Here is an 18,730-nt window from a genome sequence, read left to right as displayed (position 1 = left end):
TGTTGTAGCAAAGCAGGGAGCGACTCTATGTCTTCTTTCTGTCACTAGTGAGAAAGGTGAACCAGGTCTCACATGAATGCCTACGCCAACCAATACATCTTCCTGGCAGAGCTCATTTTCCACTTGTACATGTTACATGATTTTTTATAAGATACTGTTCGGTACTAATTTTCGGGGCTCTTGGGACCAGAGAAGCTCTAGGGACCAGAGAAGGCTGTTAGCCTAGAGGTGTTGGTGGGAAGGAGTCCCTCCTGGTCAGAACACTCAGTTAACGGCACTCTGTCACCTCAATCAGTCAGCCCCTTATGAATCCTCTGGTCACTAAGCAGTGGCACTCAAGGGTGGTTCTGGGACTGTGAAGGGTCTGTCTGGCTTCTTCAAGGTGCTGCTGGGGAGGTGGGTAATGCAGCCATGGGCTTGGCCTTGGGAGACTAACACCTCACAGTGCGCCTCTTCTTGTTGGCAGCGCTTGCAAGAGGAGAAGGCTTAAGGCCCTTTATGGTGAATAGGACAGGTACACTGGGAACAAAAGGGCTGGTCTGTGCTGCTCATCTCTGGGAGAACATTCTAGCAGGCAACAAGTTCATGGATGCTGGGTTTGGAGGGGGACTCCTCAGAGACATTGAAGGTGGTGCTGAAATCACAGGTGAGGAGGGCCAGACCAATAGAGCAGTTCTGTAAGGCAGAAGTGCCCAGGGGTACCTGGCTTTCAATGACTGTGGCTGGGCAGACTCGGGATGGGACAGGAAAGAGGAAGAGGCCCTTTCTCCTTTGGAGTTCTGGGCTCAGAGGAAGGCTGGGCCTTAGAGAGCTCAGGCATGGAAGGAAGGACTGGGGCTGCTAGGCTGCCTGACTCTGTGGGGTTCAGTTCCCTTTTCTTCTCCTTGATGTGATCTTGGCACATCTTGTCTGAGGCATAGTCAGGTGTGAGTGGGATCCCCAGAATGTGTGTGAGGCCGTTCAGTTGCTTTGCCGTGGTCCGGATAATCGGACCACAGTACCCTGAAGTCTTAGCCTCTGAACACAGCTCTTGAGCTAGAGAGTTTCCCCTGGCCAGACCAGGAGACCCAGGACTCTCCATCCCATGTTCAGTGTTTTCTGCATGCACCAAGTACTGCAGGGTTTCAAATTTGGGGATCATGTCAGGGGGTCAGGAGGTTGGCCACCAGCAGCAGGACGAATTGTCGCTGGGCCAGACACAGCACCAGGAGGGCTAGCTGCTTAGAATGGTCCCTGTGCAGTTTCTGTGGCGAGTGTTGGCTCATGTAGAACTGGACTAAGGGAACCTGGCAAGTTCCTGCTCTGGGGTCTGGGTTGGAAACTGCTTGTCTTGTAGGGACAGCTCCTGCTCTGAAGCATTTTCTTTACAACCCCCTGTCACTGGACATCTGCAACACCTTTCCTTGTTTGCTGGCCCTGATGTCCTTGGTTGCTCACATGCCTCCCCCCACCCCCAACACACACACCAACAGGGATCCCTCGGACCCAGGAGAGAGCTTCCCAACACCCTCTTCCACCGAATCAACCTCCCCCTCCCCCACCTCGGTGCTGTGCTTTCAAATTCCATTTGGAGTAAATTGTAGGATAATGCCTACTATTACATAAGATGAGAGCCCAAAGATTAGAACGGACACCTCAGCCATTATTTTCCCATGAAATGTCCCACTTAAGGCTTTGAGGAAGACTTGCATACCATAAATATTTAACGAATTGGGTATTTAAAGGGTTTATTTTATAAATTTGTTAACTGTCATTCTGAGGTGAAATGCAGCAAAGCTAATATAACAATTAAAAGAGGATATCTCTTGAGAGTTAAAAAAAAAGGCAGTATTAACCCACATTTTTATAACCAGAGGTCATTAAAATCATTTTTTAAGGTATCAGTGTTGGGTAGGGAGGCACTTCTTTAGTTTGGAGCAACGTGCTGGGAAGCATTATAGTCAGAGAAGGAGTCTGAATGTGTGAAGGTAGGGACTTGGATGACATGAGTGTCAACACAGTTAGTGACTCTTCTTCACTGCAGCATGCTGTCTGCTCTGTAACGTACATCACACTACAGTGGGCTAAAATAATTCACCTAGCACTGGTTTCCTTGGTGATCATCTGCTTATGTATATATATATATATCTTAGAGGCAGAAGGTCAGTGCTTTAATATTGCCACAGTGTTCTCTTTAAATAGAAGTTACTCATGGTGCCTCTCTTATTTCCCACAGTACCCACTGAATTTGTTAAGCATTTTGTATTATAGTTTGCGTTGGATTCAACCAAAATAAAGAAAATGAGAAAAACACTTGCCAGTAGCAAGGATTTGTATATGCAACAAGTAGAACTGATTATATATTTTACACTGCTTAAGAGGAAATAGTACCAATTTACAAAACATTTCAAATCCAATGCAAAGCAAAAACAAAACAAAAACAAACCAAAACATTTCCTCTGAATTGTTTTAAATCCATCCTGAGTACTCACAGTTTTGGTATATATATATCAGTATCCTCATGTTTTGCAAACTGAATAAAGAGTACAAAATTCTCAATGTTGGTAAATGAAAAATACTTTTCATTGCACTGGATTAAAAGGATGTTTCTCTGGGGTGGCTGAAAACTCATCTTTGACTCTCTGAAGATGACTGTACCAGCAATGGATCCTCCACTCCTGTCATTCGTTGAGAGAAGTCTTCTGACAGAGCCTCAGATTTCCTTCCTTTGCTCCTGTTAGAGCAAATCACCCAGTGGAAGTCTGTGGGTTCAATAAATATCCCTGTCAATGAGTTCGTTTTCAGTACAAGTTATTCTGGTGGGAACAGCAGTTGTTTCCTCTTAGCTGTGCTAACTGCACGAAAGTTGGAAAAAATCTTGGAGAGTGTATGTCTCCTGAAATCAGAAGGATTCAGCCCTAAGTTTCTGATGCAAAGTGTGACTTATTAAAAAAAAAAAAAAGCCAAGGTCTGTATTTCAATGAAAACTTCTGGAAATTGTTATAATAAATAAAAAATAAGTGTTGGGCTATATAATGAATGTTATTAGCTCTAAGATTATCCCGGTGTTATTATCTAACCCGCTATCACAAATAATAAGACATAGACATCTGTTGTTAGATTTTATAATTGCCTTATTGACTTTGATCCAGGAAGATATTTAACCCATGCTGTCTCAACAACCTAACCCCCCATCTCCCAGCCCTTATCCAGTGCTATCCACCTTAGTCATCTCTATCTGGTATACCTTCCATCCATAATTCCAATATACTTGCTTATAATTTTTATCTTGGTGTTTTCTTCATCCATGCCATCCTTGGAGTCCATCAACTCAGACCATATAGTTACTTCTCCAAATTAACCCATCTTGGCATCCTCCTTCCTCCTCTCTTCCCATCCATCTCTGTCCAGTGATTCTCTTGTATGCCAAAGTCTAGGAACTTTAGCCACACCTACCCTATTCAGCCCTGCCCAGGTATAGGCCTTTAATCAATGAATGCAGGTTTACAAAACAAGAATAGGTGTAACCAGATCTTGAGGGCAATAATTAGCATCAAAATAAAGCTTCAGAGCAATCCCCATAAAGAAATAACTACCTTTATGCAAGCAATTCTAGTCATTTATGGTAGACTGGTGATGGAATGAATTGGAGGTATAGGGAGCCTCTTGGGTCCTCTGCTACACACACACACACACACACACACACACACACACACACACACATACTAATTGCTAGCACTAAAATATGACATGGTGTCAATTTCCTCACAGGAATGCACAATTTACTCAATATTTCAAATAGAGTGTTTAAATGCTTGGAATTAATCCACAAGTAAAGGAAAGTACAAAACCCAACCCAAATCAACCAAATAATCAAAACTACAGGACAGGGAGACAATGATGGGATTAATAAGATCAGTAAGCTTTCACATTCCTTATGGAGAGTCAGTGTTCCCTATGGTAGTCTAGAGGCCATGGCCATGCAGCTGAAGTTAAGTAGGTTTGAAGATCATCATCATCACCATCATCACTATGCTCACCATCATTACAACCTTCATCATTATCTATCGAGAGTCCCAGCTCCTTTCTGGAACCTTTCTTGAGGCAGAGAAATATGGAGAACACTCTAGAACTTCCCAGTGGTGGTACCCATTATCCCCCTTTATGTGGGCCTCTCTTAGGCTGGGCTGGAAATCTCCAGACGTGGAAGTCTTTTGTCACCATCTGTCACCTCCTGGAAACTTATCAACCACTCAAAGGATATCTTATGTACCAATAACTATTAGATATAAAGATGAGAGAGACTATCCCTGATCTCAGGCAGCTCAAATCTCCCTAACTAGAAGAATAGATTTGATCAATATAAGATACTAAGTTTCTTTTTTTAATTTAATTTAATTTTTTATTATTAGTTACATTTTATTAACTCTGTATCCCAGCAGTAGCCCTCTCCCTCATTCCCTCCCAATCCCACCCTCCCTCCCTCATCTCCTCCCTGCCTCTTTTGAAGTCCACTGATTGGGGAGGACCTCCTCCCCTTTCATCTGACCCTGTTTTATCAGGTATCTTCAGGACTAGCTGCAAAGTCCTCCTCTGTGGCCTAGCAGGACTGCTCTTCCCTTGGGGGGTGGGGAGGTCAGATACTAAGTTTCTTAATTTGGTGTCTTTATGGAGTACCATGGCAACATGGGGAAGATGGATAAGTCAAAAGTCAGGAAGTTGTTTTTTTTTTTTTTTTTTTTTTCTTCAGGTGTGATGCATTTCAAATAATTTTTTTTCCTTTCTAGAGGGTTTTGCAACTGGTACACAGCAAGAGGAACAAATATCAAGACTATTTTGAGAATGACTGAAATTTCAAAGTAGCTGAGGAAAAATACAGAAGTTGGGGCTGGAGAGATGGCTCAGTGTTTAAGGGCACTTGTTGGTCTTGCAGATTAATGACCCGGATTCCATTCTAGCACCTTCAGGGTGGCTCACAACCATCTGCTATTCCAGTTCCAGGTCAGATGTTTTCTTTTAGACTCCAAGGGCGCAAGGTACACATGTACTACGCAGACTCGTGTAAGCAAAATATTTATACACATAAGATAAAAATAAATATGTTTTAAAATAAAAAAAAAACCCAGAAGTTAATCTGGCTTCTGTAATGGCAAAACAGAAGGCCAAGATCAATACTCACTGTATCCACACACTTGGGAGTTCTGATAACCATGAGATGTGTGCTTCTTTTCTGTGAGCCAAACTAGTGCCAAAGGACAGGTCTACACCCACAAATATTAAAAAAATATCTGGCCTGTAATTTCCTTGGCCAAGAACAAATCACCTTCCCAATGCTTAACCAAGTCATCCTACCCAAGGGAAGACATACAAAGGGAAGAATCTGTCTCTATTTAATCTTGTTTCACTCTTTCTTAGCTGCAAACAGCATGGATTATTATTCACAATAGTCTTTTCTTATATGTCACTCATAAAAACACCAGTGGAATCCCAGCAGACAATAAGCAGAGGCAGAGAATCATTGCACATTTTAAGGCAGTCTGGTCTACATGAGGAGTTCCCAGGCAGCCAACGTGATTCAGGGGGCAGGGGAGGAAGAAGGGGAAGAGGAAGAAAGAGGAGTAGGAGGAGAGGAACTGAAAGGAAAGGGAAGATGGAAAGCAGGAAGTCAGAAAGGAAGATAAGCAGGAAGGCAGGTAGGTTTGAAGATCATCATCATCACCATCATCACTATGCTCACCATCACTACAACCTTCATCATTATCTATCGAGAGTCCCAGCTCCTTTCTGGAACCTTTCTTGAGGCAGAGAAATATGGAGAACACTCTAGAACTTCCCAGTGGTGGTACCCATTATCCCCCTTTATGTGGGCCACTGTTAGGCTGGGCTAACAGTGGCAGGGAGGGGGGAAGGAGAGAGGAAGGGAAGGAGGGAGGGAGGGAGGGAGGAAGGAAGGAAGGAAGGAAGGAAGGAAGGAAGGAAGGAAGGAAGGAAAAAGGGAGGGAGGGAAGGTACAGAGAAACATATTTGTTGAATACTAGTGAATGAACACATGGATGAAAATAAATGCTGTTATTGCATTAAAGACTAGCACAGTTTGTAACGAAACTACCCCCCCCCGTGAAATAACAGATATTCTAAATTGTTCACTAAATTCAAGCAATTTGTTTGCTAAAGAAATGCATCCTTGGTGATTACGAAATTACTCCAAGACAAAGCAGAAAGGAGCTTTGCTCCAGCCAAGGCCGCCTATCTTGACGTCAAACCTACTGCCACCCTCCGGCCAAAGAAGAAAGTGCAATGGCCCAGTAGTTCTGAGTGGTTTTCTGACCTCAGGGAGAATTTCTGAGACACATTCAGTGAAGGCAACACTAAGTTATGACAACGCCAAAATGTTGTTTACTGTTTCGTTGTTTTGATGTGCATGCTTCTGGTTAAAAAACGTTGGCTAAGACTGATGATTTCTCAGTAGAAATCAATACTGAAGCAACAAACAGTTCTGTGTATTATTTTCTTCACCAGTATAAAGCCGGTCTCAAAACAATGGGTGTTCCTTTTTATGTTATAGTTATTATTTTTATACCAAAGTGAAATAATATTTACATTATGTTAAATGTATAACTGTAAATATTTTCAGAAAATAAAATACAATGGGAAATAGAAACATATGATTGCTTTTTCTAACTTATTCTAATTCTGTATTTAAGAAGACAAAGCCAAAAACCATGAAATGTTATTAAAATGAGAACTGAGTCACTTTAGCTCATGCATTCCAACGTTCCATCCCTAGGTGTTCTGATAGGTATAACAGGGCTGGGAAGAAGTTGGCTCACAGGGTTAGAACACTGATTGCTCTTCCAAAGGACCCAGGTTCAATTCCCAACACCCATATGGTGGATCATAATGATCTATAACTTCAGTGCCAGGGGATCAGACATCCTCTTCTGGTGTCTGTGCCCACAAAGTATGCATGTGCTATACAAATATACCAAGCACTCATCCACATAAATAAACCAGCAAGCACACAAAGAGACCAATATGATTGGTCACTGTTATGTAAGAGAACATAAAGAACACAAATCATTATTGTGACCTTTGCCCTGCAGAGTAAGTCAGAAAGAAGTAAAAATTTTCCAGGCTCTGAAGCACTTGTTCCCCAAACCAAATGTTGGAAGTGAATGTAACTCTCTGTAACAAAACTCCACACAAGCTTTAATAAACCACAGCCCAGGTTTCTGTATCTTTCTAGAGGAAAAAAGAAGTTACTTGATAAATACTAACATATCACTTGGAATCTACTTCATGAGTTTTTTTCCTAAATATTTTGTGCAAGAAAACAACTATACAAACTGTATCTATTTGTCTATAAATTCATCAACCATGTTAGAAATTTAAAATCTGCAGAAAGAGGAAACAGAGGTTCCAATCTCAACATGTTGTAATTCTTAAAATGGATAAATAAATGCATCCTTAGTAATTTTGCTCACAGATATCACAGGTTAAAAAGGAATACACTTTTTTTGTTACTTGATACAAAATGATAGGTGCTGCACTTCATATTTTGTGGGTACCATGATCACCAAGATGGTGGTAAGTGTGAACTCACTGTCCACTATTGTATCCAAACATTTTGAAGGAACCTTGAAAATTTAATTGTGTTACTATTTCATATATTTCTTAGCCATTAATTGAGGTGTATTTTTGAAAGGTCAAAATTGACTTACATGGGGCAATGTGACAGCAGTTATCCAATCACAATCAAAGGATGACTTCACAGAAGAGGCAATCTGCAAAGTCTTCTGTGTCAAAAATTTTCACAACTTCATGAAAACTAAAAAGTGTCCCTTCTTTTGATTTTCCAGTTTCTTCATACAGGCCAATAGTTTGTCTTGTTGACCTATTGTGACTTTATATACTCATCTCCACACTTTCTCTGAGGGTGGAATACCTGTTAGCACTCCTTTCCTCTCAAGACACCATTCCGTATAGGGCTCCTTATTACAGAAACTAACAAACAGAATAAGAGATACACCTGCTGTCAACCCATGGTCTTCTTCCAACCCTGAAGCTTGTCTTAATTTCTTGGGAACACTGCCAGTGAGAATTTAGTTATTTTGAACCTTAGCAGTCATTATTTGATCTATTTCTCCTTTTAGTAAACTGATGGTCATCTCCACCTTTCCTAATGAACTTTTCAATAAATTCGTTTATCTCTTTTTCTGGAGTAAAAACTGAATTTTGTTCGCTATCAACCTGTTACCACTTCTTTTTTAATCTTCTGTGTAAAAAATATGGCATCTATGTGAAGGACTGCTACACCCTGAAATACAGCAACTGAGAAAGCCTCGGCATACTGAGATGGAGGCTGAACTAATGAACTCCCCATCCTGCCCCGTGAAGCATTATTGATGACAGCAGGTGTCAAACTCGAATAGCCAGATTTGGATAACTGGAAAACATTGTCTTAGCAATGAACAGATTATGATTACTTCTTTAAGATAAACAACAAAGTGTTGCTTAGTTGATAAAGTCAGAGCCCTCCAGGGAAAAGGGCACTTTTAGCCAGCTTGTTTCCACCTCTGTAAGTTTCTTAATCATTTATGATATTTTTCCAAATGAATTTTCCCTCAGTTAACAATTCCTTAACTGAATGCATAAACATTTCTAAGCTTTCAAATTGGAAGGTTATTTTGATTTCATGGGGAGTTTTCTTAGCTCCACTCTTATCTATGTTATATGTATTAATGTTAATCCTTAATGCTATTTTGCTCTTATGTAGGATTGTAACACTCATGTGTAATGGGGCATGAAGTTTCATTATGGTACTCAAGGACTGAAAGCAGTATTGTTTAATCTGTTTATTGAATGAGTGAAAAAAAAAACAGTGTTGTAATCCAAAAGTGCATTAGTCAGGGCTCTCTAGAGAAACAGAACTCATAGAATGAACTTATATAAGAGAGAGAGAGAGAAGGGAGGATTTATTATTTCAGTGGTCTCAACCTGTGGGTCACTACCTCATTGAGGTCCAGTGATCCTTTCATAGGAGTCATCTAAGACCATGGGGGAAACACAGATACTTACATTATAATCCATAACAGTAACAAAATTACAGTTATGAAGTAGCAACAAAAATAAATATATGGTAGAGGTTCACCACAACATAAGTAACTATATTAAAGGAAAACAACATTAGAAAGGTTGAGAACTGTATTACAGTGTCTTAGAGGCTATGATTCATCTAATACAGCAATGGCTGTCTATGAATGGAAAGCTTAAGAAGTTAGAAGTTGCTCAGTCAACGAGTCTGAATGTCTCAGGTGTTTTTCAGCAGACACTGGAATTCTGAACACGTAGACTCTAATCAATTTGCTAGCAAAGTAAGACCAAGCAGATGAAGAACAAAAGCCTCCATTTTCCTTATATAGCTTCTAGCAGAAACTGTGTCCCAGATTAAAGGAGCGTCTTCCTGCTTCAAGATCCCGACCAAAGGCAGGTGTCTTGCTACCTTAAAGGTCTGGACTAGAAGCAGATCCACCCACTTCAAACCAAGTGTTCCCCATCACCAAATCTCACAGGTGTGCCCTTCATTTATGGATTCCAGTTAATTTTAGATGTAGTCAAGTTGACAACCAAGAGCAGACATCACAGAGAGAATGAACTAGTTGACAGTTCCAACGAGAGTTTTCTTCTAAGAAAACGTAGCTTCTGATTCAGGTGGGTTCTCTTCTCAGTCAGGTGAGGGGCACCCACTGTAATCATCAACCAGAGTCATCACATTCTATGATGAAGTAGAGATTTTATAGGTATAAAGGGTTTTGTGAACAGATTTCATAACTGTTCCTTAATAAAAACTTTAAGATCCATGAAAATCCCGAAGCCTTGGTCCCAAGGAGGCTCTCCATATGTACCTTACAGTGTTCCTTTATCAGGCACAGTGTGTAGGTTTGTCCACCTGTCACTCAAGGAGGCTCTCCATATGTACCTTACAGTGTTCCTTTATCAGGCACAGTGTGTAGGTTTGTCCACCTGTCACTCAAGCACTTAGCTTTCTCTCCACTCTACCCTGAGCAGTAGATTGCTCCTCTCTTTGCTATAAGGCTTTTTTGTATGTTCTGGGTAGAGATCACAAACTATGATGAAAGGTTCTGTCAATGGCATTCCACTATGCAGAAGTGTGTGGGTAGAACTGTTTGCTCATTAGCCACAAGAATTTGAGATGGGAGCCCTGGGTGATTCTTTTCCTTAAGTGATGAGGGAGATGAAGCACATCTTTTTTCTTCAATGTGAAGATCCACTTCATGTGTTAATCCTATTGGATGATAATACAGAACATTACCCCAAATTTTAGTCGAATTAAGCAAGCTTTACTTTCTGGAAGACAGGATTGTCTCTTTAAAGTGGGATTTTAAAGAACAGAATCAAATACAAGAGAAAGTGTTCTTGTTTTTAGCTTAAAAAACCTCAAGGCTAGGGGTTTCCAAGGATTGGGGGATTTCCAGAGGAATTTTTGTTATGTAGGAACTTGGCAGAACATCTCAAAATTATTTGGCAGAACACTTTATCTTATCAGGATGGATGTAGGTCAGGTTCTCAGGTACAGACCAAGCTGAATTCCAAGAAGGTTAAAGCTATGGGCTGCTAAGATATAAAAACTTAAATTGTATAGAAAATAAAACCAAACTTATTTTGATGTTGATGGATACTGATTTTAAGGTGGAGTCAGGATGGGTCCTCACATCTGAACAAAAAGCTCCTTGTCACATATGTTGCCAGAAGAGTTTCCTCTTTAAAGTTCAGAGACATTGAAAAGTTAAGAGAATATGTTTCATTTAATACTTCCTAACATAGAGGCTCTTGGAAATTGCTATTTCAATATGCTAAAACTGAATGTTATACTTATTGAATTAGTCCATGTAGCTAGGTATTGTTTATTACAAACATATTAATTTATACTGAAGTATTTTAAATGACTTGATAAAACTTATCTATATTTCCTTGTGTGTAGTATTTCTTTTTTTCAGGAGTGACACAGGATCAGAGATATAGTACATACCTCATAGATATACAAGTGTTTCTATTTCAGGTGGTTGTTCATTTGTCCCTTTCTAGTCTGCTATTCTCTCTCTTTGCTCATTCCTTAGGTTTTTTTCTTATATGCCACAAATTTATATATTATTTAAACAAGTAGAAAACACCTGCATGGTTTTTCAAATCTCTTTTCTTTGAAATTTGAATTCATATCGCTTATCTGTAGCTGGCTGCCAAGGGTCTGTGATATTATGTCCAAAAAGATTTCTCAGTGGTACTAACTGCCCATACCCTCTCCCTCCCTGATCTTCTCTGGAAATGCTGGTTCTCCTGGAAAATTCTCCTCATTAAGGTTGGCATTAGCTGCTCAGGTCTCACAGTCTTCTCCCCCCTTTGCTCTCAAAGCTATATAGACTGCCTTAGCAAGCTCTATAGATATTGCCTTAACATGTGGCGCACAGCTGGTGTTGTCCCAATGCTGCTGCATGGTTTTCATGTAGCAGCCAGTGTGGTTCCTACCCAGAAGTTCAAAGGTTTTCACTATGCGGAGTACCTCCCTGTGACTTCCTGCCCCTGTACCCATTTCCTTCCCCAAACCCCATCTGCCGGGATTCCTCATCAGTACTTCTCGCTTTCAGAACATTCTCTTTCATATTACCCTGGAGAATTTTTCTCCAGACAATTTAATCTCGAATACTTTCTCATTCTTTCTAATGCTTCTTCCTCAAACTGGCCTTATCAGACCCTGTTCTGGAAGACATGTTCCTGTCTATTTCTTTCATTTTTCTTACCCCAGTTTTTTATTTTTCATAGTACAATAAAATTAACAGCATAATTCAAGTATATCTCCCTCCCTCTTTCTGTATGTCTCTCTCTGTCTCTGTCTGTCATCTCTTGTTCTCACTCTCTCTCTTTTGTCCTCTCTTAAGGACAGTGGTTGTAGTTTGCTAACTAATATGCCAGCCCCACAGCACATGGCAAATGCCAACAGATGCTTATTTCATGAACAAAACACAGTCTTTTGAAACAGTATATGGATTGAAGTATAGTGAGATTTCTGTTAATTTTGTGCTTCTATAGAGGACTAGACATAGAATTAAAAATGTCAGCCCTTTTTTGTTTGTTTGAGGCTTGTTGAGTAGACCAAGTTGTCTTTGAACTCTCCAGTGATCCTCCTTGCCTCTTCCAGCTGAATGCTGGGTCCATAGGTATGTTAACAGGAAAAAAAAAAAAAAGGCATCTGATTTCTTAAAAAAAAAAAAGGAGGCTGGTTACCCGGACCTCCATCCTTCAGCATCATTGCAACCACCAGGGGGCAGTGTTGGCTTATAAAACCGATGCTCTTTGAGGCTGCAGGACAGGCAAGTGGGAAATAGGCTAGTAAAACCACCACTTCAGTCTGGTCAGTGCAGATTCCTAGCTCCTCCCAGACATCACTTCCTTCTTAATTGCTGAGATCCCCAGGGAGTGTCTCATTTAGACCCATTAATAACTCAATTTATCTCACACTTAGTGTCTTATAATTTCTTTGTTCTCATCTCTCTCCCTCCTCCTCCTGCCTGCAGGTGAGTCTCCTGGCCAGCTTCCTCCTCAGGGATCAGCCTGCTACCTGTTCTGGTACCTCTTGCTCCACTGGGTTTCATACAGATCCCATTGGACCTTGCTTCTGCAGCTGCCAGGGAGGCAAAAGTTGAGGAAAATTCATTAACATAAAGAGCTAGTGAGGTTTCACTGGGGCTGGGGTGGGAGATGGTGGACTGGGGGAAGTAAGAAATGGTGCAGTGGAGGAGTTTATTAAAAGGAGTGGCCTCAGGTGCAAACCAAATGGCTTTTAAAGTTCTGCTGTGTGAGAGGCGGGAGGAGCAGGGGAAAGGTTTCATCAACACCCTTTTTTTCTTTCTTTTCTTTTTAAAAATTTTATTACAATTTCTTCACTTTGTATCCAAGCTGTAACCCCCCTTCCTCCCTTCCCAGTCCTGCCCTTCCTCCCTCTTCTCTTCTCATGCCCTTTCCCCAGTCCACTGATAGGGGAGCTCCTCCTCAACTTCCATCTGACCCCAGTCAATCAGATATCATCAGGACTGTCTGCACTGTCATCCTCCGTGGCCTAGTAAGGCAACCCTCAACTCAGGGAGAGATGATCAAAGAGCCAGCCACTAAGTCCATGTCAGAGACAGCCTCTGTTCCCCTTCCCAGGGAGCCCATTTGGAGACTGAGCTACCATGGGCTACATCTGTGCAGGGATTCTAGGTTATCTCCATGCATGTTTCATGGTTGGCTTAACAGTCTCAGAAAAGACCTCCTTGCCCAGATTTTTTGATTTTTTGCTCTCCTTGTTGAGCTGTCCTTCTTTCATAAGATTCCCTGCACTCTGCCCAAAGTTTGGCTATGAGTCTCAGCATCTGCCTTTATACACTTCTGGATAGAGTCTTTCAGAGGCTCTCTGTGGTAGGCTCCTGTCTTGTTTCTCTCCATCCCTGATCTTAAGCTGTACTATAGAGCAACAGCAATAAAAACTTCATGGTACTGGCATAGAAACAGACTGGATTTGAATAGAAGATCCAGAAATAAACCCACACACTTATGGGCACCTGATTTTTTATAAAGATGCCAAAACCGTACAATGGAAAAAAGATAGCATCTTCAACAAATGGTGCTTGTCTAACTGGATGTCTACAAGTAGAAAAATGCAAATAGATCCATACTTATCACCCAGCACAAAACTAAAGTCCAAGTGGATCAAAGACCTCCACATAAAACCAGACACACTAAATCTACTAGAAGAAATAGTGGGGAAGAGCCTTGAACTCACTGGCACAGGAAACAACTTCCAAGAGCAACAATCAATAAATGGGACTTCATGAAACTGAAAATCATCTGAAAAGCAAAGGACACTGTCACCGGAATAAAACAACAGCTTACAGATTGGGAAAGGCTCTTCACCAACTCTATATCTGACAGAGGACTAATATCCAGAATATATAAAGAACTCAAAAAGTTAAACAGCAACAGATCAAGTAATCCAATTTAAAAATGGGGTACAGAGCTAAACAGAGAATTCACAATAGAAGATCATCCAATGGCAGAAAAACACTTAAAGAAATACTCACCTTACAACCATCAGAATGGTTGTAAAACTCAAGTGACAGCACATGCTGGAGAGGATGTGAAGAAAGGGGAACCCTCCTCCACTGCTGGTACAACCACTCTGGAAATCAATCTGGCGCTTTCTCAGACAATTAGGAATAGTGCTTCCTCAAGATCCAGCTATACCACCCCTAAAGGCATATATCCAAAATATGTTCAAGTATACAACAAAGACATTTGTACAACCATGTTTGTAGCAGCTTTATTCATAATACCCAGAATCTGGAAACAACCCCAATGTCCCTCAACAGAGGAATGGATACAGGAATTTTGGTACATTTACACAGTGGAATACTACTCAGCAATTAAAAACAAGGAAATCATGAAATTTGCAGGCAAGTGGTGGGAACTAGGAAAGATCATCCTGAGTGAGGTAACCCAGAAGCAGAAAGACACACATGGTATATACTCACTTAGAAGTGGATATTAGACATATAATACAGGATAATCATACTAAAATCTGTACATCTAAAGAAGCTAAGCAAGAAGGAGGACCCTGGGTAAGATGCTCAATCCTCATTCAGAAAGGCAAATGGGTAACTATGTAATCCTTTCCCAAGTTTTTGACAAATGGTAGTGAGATTTACCTTTGAACACTGCATTCAGTGAGGGTCTGGAAGCAGTTATGTCTGTGGATGTCTAAGGCTCGTTTCTCTCAGTCCACTGCCAAGGGCTCCTCTCACCATCCCTTTTACTGCCTGGCATAATGCACTCCTGTTGATTCATGGTGTCAGGCCCACCTAGTGCTCTTCACTTTCCTCAGTTCAGTCTTTCTGTTGCTAAGGACCTTGCCATCAGAGCTCAGAGATTTAATCCAAGTAGTCTGCTATCTTGCTCAGCCTGTTTCCCCAGGGTCCCATTTGCAACCCATCTACCCAGCCACACAGTTCTACTTCTTCTTCTTTTATGTGCAAATCCACTTTTATTTATTTATTTTTCATTAGGTTAAATCCGGGAAGGATATAGCATCGCATGGATTCTGTGTCCAATGGCCTTCACAGGAAGGTTGCTTTGGAATTTGGCACAAACCATGCCACTGTTTCCATGGGCCCGAGTTACTTTTCCCCAGATCACTCTGGTTTTGTTCGGTTTGCCTCCAGGAATGACTGCGTTTTTTTTTTTTTTTTGCTTTATACACAAAAGCACATCTCTTGACTAAGTAGACTTTAGTTTCATCTCGGGCAAAAACACCTTCAGTATTTAAGAAGGGCTTTGTGCTCTCTTTGGTTCCAGAGACCTCACTTCTAGCCAGCAAAAATTGCCTTGCACCACAGCCATCCAGACATCCAGACATATTTGCTGCTTAGAAGTCCTTTTCCCATGGCCATTGGAAGAGGGAGAAAACAGGGAACAGGACAGGAGCCTACCACAGAGGGCCTCTGAAAGACTCTACCCAGCAGGGTATTGAAGCAGATGCTGAGACTCAGCCAAACTTTGGACAGAGTGCAGGGAATCTTCTGAAAGAAGGGGATGATAGAAAGATCTGTGTGGGACTAGAGCTCTCTATCCTGTCCACAAGGAGAGCAACAGAACCAAAAAATCTTGGCCCAGAGATCTTTTCTGAGACTGATACTCCAACCAAGGACCATTCATGGAGCTAACTTATAACTCCTGCACAGATATAGTCCATGGCAGCTCAGTTTCCAACTAGGTTCCCTAGTAATGGGAGGCTGTCTTTGACATCAACTCAGTGGCTGGCTCTTTGGCCACCTCCCTGTGATGTTGGGAGCAGCCTTACCAGTCTACCGAGGAAGACAACACAGCCAGTCCTGATGAGACCTGATAGGCAAGGGTCAGATGGAAGGGGAGGAGGACCTCCGCTATCAGTGGACTGGAGAGGGGCATGGGAGGAGAAGATGGAAGGAAGGCAGGATTGGGAGGGGATGAAGGAATGTGCTACAGCTGGGATACAAAGTGAATAAATTGTAATAAATAAAAATAAATTAATTAAAAAAAAGAAGTACTGTTCTCAGCAGGCCTTCACAGGTGCCAAGATGGCGAAAAGAGAAAGGCCACTTCTATTTATTTTTTTATGTTAATATATATTTTTATTATTATCATTTATTACAATTTATTCAATTTGTACCCTGTCTGTGACCCCCTCCCTTGTGTCCTCGTAATTGCACCTTCAGGGCCTCATCTCCCCCTATGCTACTCCTGCTGAGACCTGATAGGCTAGGGTCAAATAGAAGGGGAGAAGGACCTCCCCTATCAGTTCTACTTCTTAAAAGACATTTCAGAAATTAGAGAAATCAGTCTTACTTATGTTCTGGGAACTTGGTTACAATTTTGAAGCAAGGATGACCAGAACTCAGGTTTTTCAAATAAGTGTCATTCTCATGATTTGAGAGGCCTTTTGGTTTGCCTAACTCACCCTCAACTGAGAGACATAGAGGCCAGATATGAGCAGTATTGATGGGATTTTTAAACATCCTTTTGTTTATTTATTTACCTTCTAATTATAATTATTACTTTTTTATGTAGGGGTATTTTGTCTGCATGTATGTCTGTGTATCACTTGCGTGCCTGAGGTGTCCGAGGAGAGCAGAAAAGGGTATATTGTAAGAGGAGTTGCAAATGGTTGTGAGCCATCATATGGAACCAAAGCCCTCTGGGAGAACAGTCAGTGCTCTTAACCACCAAGCTCCATCTCCAGTTCCCTGATTGAGTGTTTTTAAACTTGAGGTTAATAGTAGTGGTCATGGCTATGTCCAGGTTTTGGTTTGAAGGATGGTGGGTAAAAATACAATGGCTGGCAAATACCATCATATTTCTTACCATTTCCCACCTTCACTTTCTCATCATAAAAGGCGGATGATAATGGCATCAATGTAGATTTATACAGTTCATGTCATCTGACAGAAGACAAAGTTCTTTTTTTTTTTTTCAATGCAGTTTATTCAAGAACCTTGAACAATCCTCGGACCCTGGGGAAAGCCAGCACACAGCTTAAATAGCCTCTTGGTAGCCAACCCCAGCATGCCACGTGGGCAATGCAGATAGGTCCACATACATGGAAGCAAGCCAGATCCTCAGCCTTAGCCAAATGTGGAGTTGTTCGTGACAGAGAGCACTCACCATCGGGAAGGTGGAAGGCAGAAACCAGCTCCATCTTTAAGGCGCGGCATTACGCATCTCTCTACAGTTCCCCTTTTTTGTTTTAGATGCATCAGGCAAGAGTAGAGGTCTGATCTCTGATATTAGAAATAAATTGGGACTTTGTACTGATGTTCATTTAGGTGTCATCCACCCAAAGAACATCAGACCCGTCCGATACCATTTTCTCAGAGGCGGGACCTGGGGCATCAACCCACATGCAATCAGACATGCTCTTCTCTGGGTCCAAAGTGGCTGACCCTGAGTGCAGTGCTTAGCCTCGCATCCTGAGCGTAACATTTTAGCTTTTTATGGTATCCAACCATGCTTGGGGAGAATGTCCTGCTTCAATGGCTGTAAAGGCCTGAATGGTCATGGCTGCATTACGCTGTTGTGAGACTCTAATCTTGCATATATACCACAGGCAAACCAAGGTGACCAACACCAGAAGGCCTGCTAACGCTCCCATGCCCGCCCATTCCTTCAGATGATTCATGGCTGCAGCAATCCATGATGATAATCCTGTGGCTAGTCCTGCGTCCACTCTGGTAGAATTTACCGTGACAATGGCCACTCTCAGCTGCTCCATCGTACTATCAAATTCTCCAGTCCAATTACCTAAAAAATAGCTAGACAATTGTTTAGACAGATTTGCAGCACAGGGAAAATTCTCATGTTGTATGCTAGTGACTCAAAGTCCAGCATACTTTCATTGATAGCCAAGTTGAGCAATTTGCCATAGGGTATCAATTTGCTCCTGCACGAGGTCAATCCTCTGATTGAACACCATCAAGCCTCCTTTTAGTTGAGCATTAATTCGGCAAAGTTCTTAAAGGAGTTACCACTGTGCTTGAGATACCTCATTGACATGACCTGTTGTATTTACATATGCACCTGTTGCCAATTAAGAAGTCATAAGAGCAGTCTAGTGCCAGGTTCCTGTTAGATATTGACTTTAGGTGACACTGCTGACATTTGGTACATCTTCACAGATGATAAAGTTCCAAGAAGTTGGCTAGGTAGGAGATTAATCTCTTAAGAGTATGGCAGCATGTCTTCAATAAGAATTAAAGGCACATCAGTGTTAGGAAGTCCACAAGGATTTAATCAAGCTATTTAGACACCAGTTGAACCAGCCTGATTTGCTGATTTGACTCATTGAAGATGATACAGAAGGAGATACTGATACTGTATTTATGAAGCCACGGCTTCTGGTAGGGAAGAAAAACAAGGGACTCTGCCTCAGAAGCAAGCAGGAAAGGGAGAGGGTGGGTATCAACAAAATTAGAAACTGAAGAAGCAAAAACCAGGTCAAAATGAAATGTCCTACTGTCCATTCTTTCTATATATCAGGAAACATAAAAATATATGGATTACCCCCCTTTCATCAAATTTTAAGTCAATTTATACATATTTTAAGTAGCACATCCAATTTGAATGTGACTAGAGAACCTGGCTAGAGTAAACAGATACCCTATAATAG

The 18,730-nt window shown here is 41.4% G+C and overlaps 2 pseudogenes; both read right to left on the bottom strand.

Moving 5' to 3' along the window:
- Positions 1–321: 321 nt before the first annotated feature.
- Positions 322–3,237, bottom strand: LOC132654885 (kinesin-like protein KIF18B; annotated as a pseudogene).
- An 11,859-nt stretch (positions 3,238–15,096) lies between these two features.
- On the bottom strand, positions 15,097–15,437 carry LOC110563234 (large ribosomal subunit protein eL33-like; annotated as a pseudogene).
- Between the last annotated feature and the right edge of the window lie 3,293 nt (positions 15,438–18,730).

Source organism: Meriones unguiculatus, chromosome 6, assembly GCF_030254825.1.
Source record: "Meriones unguiculatus strain TT.TT164.6M chromosome 6, Bangor_MerUng_6.1, whole genome shotgun sequence".
NCBI lineage: Eukaryota > Metazoa > Chordata > Mammalia > Rodentia > Muridae > Meriones > Meriones unguiculatus.
Note: the sequence above shows the minus strand (reverse complement) of the source record. Positions and strands in the feature narration are given on the sequence as shown.